Source organism: Sarcophilus harrisii, chromosome 1 (genome assembly GCF_902635505.1).
Source record: "Sarcophilus harrisii chromosome 1, mSarHar1.11, whole genome shotgun sequence".
Classification (NCBI taxonomy): Eukaryota; Metazoa; Chordata; class Mammalia; order Dasyuromorphia; family Dasyuridae; genus Sarcophilus; species Sarcophilus harrisii.
The window spans coordinates 349,935,171-349,947,014 of NC_045426.1; the positions used below are offsets into that span (position 1 = coordinate 349,935,171).

General features: G+C 36.2%; 1 pseudogene; it reads right to left on the reverse strand.

The window, feature by feature from the left end:
* Positions 1–467: 467 nt before the first annotated feature.
* Positions 468–7,273, reverse strand: LOC111719066 (annotated as a pseudogene).
* Positions 7,274–11,844: the final 4,571 nt, after the last annotated feature.

Here is an 11,844-nt window from a genome sequence, read left to right on the forward strand (position 1 = left end):
ATCCTCAAATGAGATCACAAAGAATCGGACATAACTGAAAAATAACTGAACAACAAAATGTTTTAAACCTAATTTTTTGGCACATTGCTTTTCAGTTTTTGTCCTTAGACCACCAGTTAGAATCCTTGTATTTACTAAACATCATGCTGCTGTTTGATCATTTCTCATTCTTGCTTATATAATCTGTGCCAATGATTAATTTTTTCATATTGCTGGTAGAACTACAAATTGTTCCAAACCTTCTGGAAATCAATATTAAGAAAGGAATGTCACCAAATTATTGATATCTTTTGATCCAATGATTATCTGGCAAGCAAAAACAACAAAAAAGTGAAAGCACTATGTTGTGATCCACATTCACTCCCATTACACCCTCTCTCTAGGTGTAGATGGCTCTCTACATCACAAGTCTATTGGAATTGGCTTGAATCACCTCATTGTTGAAGAGTCAAGTCCATCAGAATTAATCACCGCATAATCTGCAATGGAAGTATTAAGGATCTTGTAGAGAATCTGGATTGGAAATTGTCTTCAGTGTGGTCCAAGCTGACACTTTATGTATGGAGAATTACTTAATATCCTTACAATGCATGGCTGGAGGTCTAGTACAAAAAAGAGCCCAACATCCTTGCTTCCAGTCCTTTGAATTTTATATTCCTGAAAAGAGTGTTTCTTCCCTTCTGTATCTTCTTCCTCTTGTCAGTCTAACCTTTGTATCACATCTTTTGTTAGTAACATTTTAGATATTGATGGCCTTACTGAAAAATTTGTGAGAGTGTACTTTTTCACTTTCTAGGACTATCCTGGCCATCTCTTTGTACTTTATCTTCCTATTCCTCCCTTAGAATGGCATTTGTTTAACAATCATTTCAAGAGTAGTCACAAGTTGAATATTCTAATATGACCCTAATCATCTAACACTTTATTTTCTGGTTTTAACTCTATCTATATAGTATTTTCTCTGTGAAGAACTTATAAGCCACAAAGGATCTGTATAAAACAATGTCCTTTCATTCTTAAAGTCTGGATTTCCCATATCATAATATGAAACTTCAGGTCAGCCCCAGTCATGATGGTCAGAACTAAGCACAATGCATTTTGTTTCACAGGCATAGGATAAATCAACTACAAATTGATTATTGGCTTTTTAAAAAATATATATACTTCTCATTGAATGCCTGGGACTCTTCTTTATTTTTTTCTTCTTTAGATGCTTGCAGACATACATTTTACAGGTAACTCAGGTCTTTTTCAAAAATAGTTATTGATTTTATTATAATTTCTTTTTTATTATAGCTTTTTATTTACAAAGCATATGGATGGGTAATTTTTTCAACATTGACCCTTACAAAATCTTTTGTTCCAAATCCCCTCTCCTAGATGGCAGGTAGTCTAATACATGTTAAATATGTTAAAATATGTGTTAAATCCAATATATGTATACATATTTATACAGTTTTCTTGCTGAACAAGAAAAATTGGATCTAGAAAGAAAAAAATTTGAGAAGGAAAACAAAATGCAAGCAAACATCAACAGAAAGAGTGAAAATGCTATGTTGTAGTTTACACTCAGTTCCCACAGGCCTCTCTCTAAGTGTAGATGGCTCTCTTCATCCCTGAACAATTGGAACTGGTTTGAATCCTCTCATTGTTGAAGAAGGCCACGTCCATCAGAATTGATCATCATATAGTATTTTTGTTGAAGTGTATAATGATCTCCTGGTCCTGCTCATTTCACTCAGCATCAGTTCATGTAAATATCTCCAGGCCTTTCTGAAATCATCCTGCTGATCATTTCTTACCGAACAATAATATTCCATAACATTCATATACCACACTTTATTCAGCCATTTTTCAATTGATGGGCATCCACTCAGTTTCCAGTTTCTGGCCACTACAAAGAGGGCTGCCACAAACATTTTTGCACATGTGAGTTCTTTTCCCTCTTTTAAGATTTCTTTGGGATATAAGCCCAGTAGTAACACTGCTGGGTCAAAGGGTATGCACAGTTTGATAACTTTAGTTCCAAATTGTCTCCAGAATGGTAACCCAGGTCTTGTAACAGAGACTTACTGTACTCACCTTTCTCTGACACTCAATAATGCTTGAAAGTGAGTTTGGTTACTGATTGTCTTTCCCATCACTTCCACTGGAGTAACCCATCAAAATATATGCTATCTAGGTGTTCTTGAAATGTTTCCACCAGTAGTGAAGGACATACTTTGCTTAATGAGAAAAAAAGTTTTTTGCAGGGACTCAGTTCATATTTTTCTTCCATTTAGTGGATGTGATCTTGACTAATTTTGGTGACATATTCTCAGACAATTTCCTTCCCTTTCTCTCTCATCTTTTCACCTGGAGTAATTTCATGTTTTATCACTGAATCAAGGAAACTGCTCAAGCTCACTCCAGGTTTTATAGGACTACAAGAAAAGACATATTCCTTTTGGCTGCTTATTGCACAGTCTGCAATAATCACTATCAATTTTTAAAGATTTTTGCACTGCCTAAATTGAGGTAACTTTAAGATTTCCTTCAACTTTTTCCTTATATGTTTATACTTTCTTCTACTCTCTTCCCTGGCTTTTTAGTAAGTTTGTGTTGGCCATGTTTTCTAGCTCCAATGATGATAGCAATTAGGTAGGTAGCAGTTTGGCAATGGGATGCCTTTCTCAATGTGCTTCTTGAAGCAAAAACAGGGAAACCTCCTTGTCTGCTATGTGATTTTTGTTTTTGATCTATTTGAATTTTTCTTCTCAGAAAGGAAAAGGCTGTGGCTTGGTTTCTTCCTCTCCCCCAACAACAATCACCCCTTCCTGTATTCCATCTCCCTGCATTTCTTAGTCACTCCATTCTCTTCCCTTTCTTCTTTCTGAAAATTTTGTAGAGATCACTCTTAATCCTAGGGTACACAAGATGAAAATATCGCCCTCCTTTCTGTAGCAGAGTGGAAGATCACAGAGTTTTAAGTTGTTTATCCTGTCAAACATGGTTGTTTTGTCAGTGTCCTTTGAACTATTTCTCTTTGTTACAAGAGAGAAGGTATTGTGTGTGTGTGTGTGTGTGTGTGTGTGTGTGTGTGTGTATTTATGGGGTTGGATCAGGCCAGGAGCCAAGAATTCAAATATGACTCAGACAAGCTATGTGACTTGGATAGGTCACTTAACTCTGTTTGCCTCAGTTTCCTCATACGTAGCTAGAGAAGGAAACTGTAAGCTACTCCAATGTCTTTGCCAAGGGGTCATGAAAAGTCACACATGACTGAAAAAGGACTGACCAACAAGAACAAAAAGCTTTCAATAAAACTTTAGAAACACACAACATGATTAGAACTATGTGTTGGATAAATCAAACTGCCATCAGCACCTCCTTTCAGACTCTGAATGAAAAAGAAAATCTAGGATCCTGAATACAAGAGTCCCAGCAGTAGCATATTCTACATCCTTTGATCCTGTTTCTAGTCCAGCCATCATCCAGGGAATCAAGTATTATGGGAGATGTGGCCTGGCAACTGGTCTGTAGGTGATCTAGCTCCTGCCTCTTCAATAGTCACAGCTATTAACAATTGGGAAAAGAAATTTTTTAGCACCAAAGATTGGACATTGTCAAAAGATTCAACATTAGAAATAAATATGGTTTTACTAATGGAAATGACATTTAAAAAGATGAATTGCCATATTCCTTATCCCTAAAGACCCTAAGACCTTTCCACCTGATTTGTAGCTAAAATTTAGATTTTTTAGTTCCTTAAGAGCAAGAACTGTCATACTTTTCTTTTTGTATCCCCAGGTCTTAATGTAGTACTTTGTAGATGAGCAATTAAAATAGACTTTTGCATTTGTCTATCCATCCATCATGCATGCATACATTCATCCAAAACCAGAGCTGACTATTGTTGTGGGGAATTTTTTTCTCCACAGCAATGTGATTCGAAGACAGAGGACCCATATCCAAATCCCAGAACTATTTCTTACTGCCTATGTAACTTTGGATAAACCATTCAAACTCTTTCAATCTCAGTTCCTCATGTGCAAAAGGAAAAATATGAATGTGATGACTTCTAACATCTCTTCTAGTTCTAAATCTATCACTCTATAAGTCTAGTCCTATCTCTGCCTTGATCAGAGAATATCTATAATTAAGTAAGGAAGGGCACTGATAAAGTGATAAATCTAGATAAGAAAAGCAAGCATTTATTAAGTGCTAGGTACTCTGGTAAGAGTTTTACAAATATTATCTCTCTTGATCCTCATAGCAACTCTGGGAAGGAGATGCTATTCCCATTGCCATTTTACATCTGAAGAAATTGAGCCAATTCCAATTTCCTCATCTAATAATCTAATGGGATTTCCACTATTATTATTTCCATTTTACAGCTGAGGAAACTGAGGCAAGCAGAAATGAAATGATTTCCCTGGGATCACACAGTGTCTGAGGTCACATTTGAACTCAGGTGTTCCTGATTCCCATACCAGCCCTTTATCCATTGTGCCACCTAAATAAGGGGCTTCAAAGTCAAGTTGTAGATGCAGCAATTGAAAAAACTAAGTTGAAGGAATGTGGAGGAAAGACTGCAAGAATATGAAGAGATCACCTATGATTGAAATATTCAATTTTTCTTTACAATACCAGAGGGCAAAAATGGGAGTGATGGGTACAGGAAACAGATTTTTAGTTCAATATAAGCACAACCTTCCTAATAATTGGAAGTTTTAAAAAAGTATAATGGGCTGCTTTGGAGGGTGTGGGTTCCTTAGTAATCAGAGTATTTTGTAATAAAGATTCTGATTCATGTATGGGTTGACCTACTTGAACTCTGAGATCCTTTCTAGCCCTAAGATTTTGGGAATGTTTAACTTTGCTAAGTATGTAGAAGATTGCTTTCATTTTTATGAGTTTGAATAGGATAAACTCTGAGATGTTTTGGCTATAGTGGCCAATAGGAAAGGTAAAGCCTAAAGGTTAAAATGGACTGGCCTGACTTAGTTTAATTTTGGAGTTAATTTAGGTTTGGAGCTAAAACTAAATGAGACAATAATAGGTCATTAAACAGTTTACAAAAGGCTGTTTAATTAGTTTTAGCATAGAAATATAATAATAGCACAGACTATTCACCAAAGACACTGCAACACTTGGCTTTGGGATCAAAAGGGCAAGCCACTGTGACTCTCATGGTCTTGGGACATACATCACATGTGAAAGCCTTCACTCTACATAGGCAGTCCCTTTTATGTCCTTAGGTATACAGGAAGTAATGTCAATATAACCCGAGGCTATTAGAAGAGGTGACTCTTGAACCTTTAGTCCAATGGGCTAATCAAGTTCCTAGAGATAGCTTTGTCATTTTTTAAAGTAAGTTAATTTTCTTCATTTGAAATGGACAGATAACTATTTTTAGGGTATAGATACAGTTAAATTTTGCATAACTCCTCTGAATCTTTAAAATATTCCCAGACCCAGTTGCTAAGAGTATAGAAACACTGTTATGTTTCAAGGATATATTAGCTGACCTCATCCCATTTTAATTGTACAATTATTCAAAGTAAATTGTTCTACTTTTTCTGAGTCCTCTCCTCCCCCCTCTCTATTCCACCCACAATCTTCCCTTTAATGTCTGTTGTTTGGAAGAAATTCTAGAGTTCAGTGAACCTGAAAGTCTTCATTAGGCACAAACTGAGAATTAGATAGATTGTGGCAAATTTGGAGCAGGTTCCTTGAAGGGACACTTTTTCACTGGCCATGAAAACCTAAACAGACTTTTCTCCCAGGAATGTCACATGAACCTGGATACATCAATCAACTTAGAAATGCATATCTCAGATTTTATGTTTTCTGCAAAATGTCAGACTTCATTTTTATTGAGCACTGAGAGGTTTAGCTGTTTATTGAAATAAACAGGGCTAACAATTCATTCCAAGTGCAGAATCTTTCCATTCATTTCAATGAAATGAAATATTTATGGTATGTTCATATGAGACAAAGAGAACAGGATATAAAACATACATCATAAAAGACCCCAAGGATCCCATCAGGTCATTTTCTCTATGATTAGATTTGATTTCCTGTGATTAAGTTAGATTATTTATGACTTAGAAAAAAGACAAAACAGTGAGTAACCTCTCCAAAGAGAAGGATTAAGATCCCAATTCCCCTAGTCCAGATTTGGAAGATTCATAAAAAAAAAGAACAATTTGGGAATTGAAATTCCATAACAGTGGCTCAGTCTGAATATGAATGCACCAAACAGGCTTGATGCAGAACATACAGAATGAGACCCCAATTCACAAATCCCTGTTGATTCTGATTGCTCCTGCCTTGCCAAGTATGACATACCTAAAAGGTTTTTTTTCTTCTGCAAGTGTGTATGTCTGTGTGCACAAGTGTGCATGTGCATGCTTTGTGTGTGTGTGTGTGTGTGTGTGTGTGTTTGTCACTGGTAAAAGAGAATTCATCCTTATCCTTCATTCTGATGCTACTATATCCCTGACCTGTGTACGGCTTGTGTTATGGAAGATCAAAGTGAATGCCTATATTTAACATGTTTTATAACTCACTGGTTAACTTCTTTTCACTTCTTCTTTTGTTGGAAGAAGTGTTCCTCTATTGAAATTCTTTGAACAATACACCTAAGTCTTCTGTTTTATTAAAGGACCAATCACTTACCAAGCATTTATTATGTACTTTCTATGTTCCTTAATTCTCGTATACCTCTCCTCCCTTTCATGGTGAAATTCCTTGAGAAGGACATATATAATCAATACATCCAATTTCTTTTCTCTCACTCTTTGTAATTCTCTGCTATCTGACTTCTGAATTCATCATTCATCTGAAACTTCTTTCTCCAAAGTTACCAGTAATTCATCATTATTTTCCTTTTGGACTTGCCCAGAGTCACACTGAGAGTATCTAAGGTCAGATTGAAATTCGGTTCCTCCGAACTCCAGGGCTAGTTACACTATCCCTTGTAGTACCTAGCTGCCCCTGATCTATCTTTTAATTACTAAGTTTAGTGACTTTAAAAAAAATTTTTCTTTCTTGGTCTCTCTTCTCTTGGTTACTCTCTCCTTTCTAGATTTTTACTATACTGCTCTCTCTCCTGGCTCTCCTCCTGCCTCTTAACTCTTCCTCCTCAGTCTTCTTTATTGCATTTTCATCAAGATCATATCTGCTAACTCAAGGTGCCTCCCTAGGATTTGTCTTGGGCTCTCTTTTTTCCTCTCACTATACTCTTTTGCTTGGTTACTTCATCAGCTGCCATAGAGTCAATGATCATCTTTGTGCTGATGATTTTCAAATCTATTTATCCAGCAATTTCTGATGACTTTCAGTTATATATCTCCCACTGCCCATTGAATATCTCAAACTAGATGTTCCATAGACATCTTAAAATAAACATGTTTAAAACAGAGCTCACTTTCCCTTAATCCTTCCCTCTTCTAATTTCTTTATTATTGTTGGGGTATGCTATATTTTCAGTTATCCAGGTTCACAACTTAGATTTTTATATCCAACCTCTTACTGTTTCTTACCTCACATCTCCCAAATCCAATTTGTTACTAGATTATGTAAACTCTACTTTTGTAACATCTCTCATATATGTACCTTTTCTCCACTGCCACTGTCACCATCATCTTGGAAGCCCTCACTCCAACCCTAATAAAGGTATAAGAAAATATATGGAAAATTGTAACTTACTGGACACTTCAATGTGGATCAATAGACTTTTTTCCCTTTTGACATGAGAAGGAATATTTGTTCTTTCTAATAACAAAATTGTAAAATCTTAGAATGGGAGGAACCTCAAAAGATATCTAGTCTAACTCATACCTGAATAAGAATTCTAAGAACAACGATTTCTAGTTTAATATATTCATTTGCACAAAAATTTCTTATGCAAATAATTTCATCATATTCCTGGAATTACAGGTTAAGTTTTATTATAGAAAACTCTCAGGCATTCTCCATTCTTTGGCCATACTAGTTATTCCTCTGAAAAAAGTGGGTTATAGGCCAGATAAAGGAAAAAATTTAGCAATATGGGACTTGTCATTGCAATGATATCTGTGGTGTTGGAATGTGATCTGTAATATAGTTTTAACTTATTTTAACTCCCCATTTGAAAAGTGCACAATAGAGAAGAGTTCTTTCTTTGTGTTTATTTTAATCACACACCCAACCTAAAGTCACTTTAATGGTTAATGTGGGTTATTACCCACATTCCTGGTGGGAGTTCATAAACTGACAGGAAATTAAATTTTGCTTCATCCTGGAGGGTAGTTATCTGGTGAGAATGGAATCCACGTAGGAGAGAGCTTTTGAAGTTTTCCTGTTTATACTTGGAATCTGTCCCCTGCCCCTCTATTTTATGAGGTACTGGGCTAGTCACGGGTGCAACACACATTGCTTTACACATTCGCTGTTTTGCTTGTCCTATTAATCTGGCCCGTGAACATGTGTAGCCAGGGTGTCTTGCTTGAGGAGTACTTCTGAGAGGCTGCAGATGGATTCTGATAGGCTCTCTTAAGTCAGAACTCCTATATTGTCACAGTTCTTTTTCTATTCTTGACTCAAAGCAGCTTCTCTGTGGGGCCACTTCAAATGACAATGAACATCAGAAGTTATATCACCATGCATTGTATTTAACTTATTACTAATTTTTTTTGCACTACTGTTTTCTCTTAGATGTAGAATATTGATTTTTTTAAGGCCTAGACCAGTGGAAATTTTATGTAACTACTATATATTTGGTTCACAATATCAGTCTACTTCCATGAAGAATTAGTATAATGGGTTATTATTGTTATTATTATTATTTGAGAATGGTGTTAATGCCTCAATTCTGGGGCTTAGCTTTGTATGGGCTCTGGATCAACATAAACTATAATTCTTTGCTGACACAAATACCCATAAACATCTTCTGGAACTACTCTGATGATCTTAGAGGAAAGAACCAGAAAGAAACACCACAGCTGTCAGAATCTCCATGCGTCTCTTAGATTCACTCATTCAAGGAGCTTTCACAGCCACATATGAGAAAGTTTATTTAAGATAAACTAAGTCCTTTCCAATGATCTGTCTCCTTCAAATACCTTGGAAGAGGTAATAGGATAATAGCATAGAGCTGAAAGGGATCTTAGAAGTCACCTAGTCTAAGCTCCTTCCCTCATTTTATAGAAGAAACTGAGACACAGAGAGGTTGTTGACTTGATATCCTCAAAGCTATATAGGTAGCGAGTAGTAAGGTCAGAATATGAATTAAGGTCTTTTGATTCTCAGTCCTGTGTTTTTTTCCCACTATACCACATTACTGTTTTATTACTGTCAATCATACTTGTTAGGGACTTAAAGGGTATTATGTAAGGCATTGCCCGCTCCATCTTCCACCTCCATCTTACCCACTATACAGACAGTTGCTATATGTTTCTACATTGCAATATCATTTGGGGACTTGCAAAATGATGCAAAATCATTTTTAATGATACTGACAGAAAACACAATTTATGTTCTTTTTTATTATATTATTGCAATATTATTCACTGCAATATATTAAGCTCAGAGCAGCCACCTGGGTCCTAGAGCCATGTGTTGCCCACCTCTGATTTATAGAGATTTTCATTATCAAATAGGTAGATCTTTAAATAGAAACAATTACAAATGCCATAAGGATAATAAGCTCCTTTATTTTTTGAGCTGGAAGGGGCTTTTGGAGTTATCTAATCTAACTTCTTTGTTTTATTTCTCAAAAGTGAATCAATCATAGCTTAGCCCTGGAAGGGACCTCATTTAGTCTTATTCTTAACAGATATAGAAAAAGGAGTTCCCCAAAACTCAAATGGTTTGCCCAAAGTGGTAAGTGACATTTCTGGGGTTTTCATCCAGGTCTTTTGACTATAAATCTCATACTTTGACTCCTTGCTTCCCCCCCCCCCCCACTCCCATCCCTTATCCCCTGCAACTGTACAAAAATGTCTCCAGATTAAGTCCTAAATATTTCAAATAATGTTTCTCTTTCTATCTGCAAATTTGGGCAGAACCAGGTTACAGGAAATGTACAAATCATGAAATGAAGGAAAAATTAAAGTGCTGAGCTGAGGGATGCCCCACATAAACATTTTGTGCCTATCTCCTTGCTGAAAACAGTGAGTAAATAATGAAAATATGCTCCACAATGGAAACTGACTTTGGAATGGCTTTAATTAAAAGAATGATGGAAAGCATTCCCTGGTCACTCATCAACACATCTTCTGTGTAAATTCCAGATTTGAAGAACATCATGTAAGTCCTCTGACAGTATGGCGGCTCCATTTGTTCGGATCCCATCCCTAATAATGTAATGTTGAGTAAGGACAGCTATTTGTTAGGCATTCTCAGACCCTTTTTGCAGTGAAATGTGAGTGATGTGATACCACATAAAATAACTGTGAGTTATGACAGATATAGCCAGAAGGGCTAGAATTCCCTGAGTCCTCCAATGGCTGTGGATTTGGATAATGCAGTCCATCTCTGTTTCAAGGGCTCCAAAGGAAAACCAGGCATTTCCCAGAAGACAGCCTGATTAGAAAAGTCTGCTTCAGTGAAATTCAGCTGCAACAGCAGAGGCCAACTGGCAATAAGTAGGGTCACCAGAAAGGTCTTTGCTGTTGTGCTTTTTTTTCACAGGAAAGAATCATGCCTGCTATTTTGCCCATTCTGGGCAGATTAATAAAGAGTGACTAGGCTTTAAAATTTTTTTTTTACATTATTTACAGAAACACAAAAGTTCACTGGTTAATCCATTGTTGTACAACAAATTGATGAAGTGCAGATAAAAACTACATTTTGTTAGGCAGTTTTCTATCATTTAAAATTATAGAGTGTTCTGGTAGTCTTGAGGATCAATGGCATGTAAGGGCAAACTTCTTTTGGGAATTGGATCTTGAATGTTCCCAAAGCCCTCTGGACAGAGACACCTACAAATGTAAAGATAAAGAGTGCTGTTTCCTGGAGCAGCTAGGTGGTACAATGGGTACAGCACCACCTCTGGAATTAAGACTTGAGTTTAAATTTGGTCTCAGATACTAGCTGTGATCTTGAGTAAATCACTTAACCTTGATTGTCCTCCCTCCATCCCCCAAATATTATTTCCTTATTTCACTTTTGATGAAGAAGAGACATAGTGAAATGTGGTGGAATCAGAAGAGCAATTTCTTTCTTTTTTAGATTAAACATGCACAGTTCTTTTAAACATATTTCCACATTTATTATCCTGTGCAAGAAAAATCAGATCAAAAGGGGAAAAAATGAGAGAAGAAAGAAACAAACAAACAAATAACAACAATAGTAAAAAAGGTGAAAATACTATGTTGTGATCCACCTTTAGTCTCCATAGTTTTCTCTCTGGATGTGGATGGTTCTTTTCATCTATTGGAATTGCCTCAAATTACCTCATTGTTGAAAAGAGCCAAGTCCAAGTCCATCACAGTTGATCATCACATAATCTTGTAATTGATATATACCATGTTTTCTTGGTTCTACTCATTTCATTCAGCATCAGTTGATGTCTTTCTGAGCTTTTCTGAAATCAGCCTGCTCGTCATTTCTTATAGAACAATAATATTCTATTATATTCATATATCATAATTTATTTAGCCATTCCCCAACTATGGGCATCCACTCAGTTTCCAATTCCTGGAAGAGCAATTTCTTTTGAGCCATGGGACTTGAGTTCAAATCCCACCTCTGTCATTTTCTAAGAGTGAGACTTTGGGAGAGATATTTCACTTCTTTGGGCTTCAGTATTTCCTCATTTGTAAAAAGAGTGAGTTGGATTAGATCAATCAGTTATTTAGTCAACAAGCATTTATT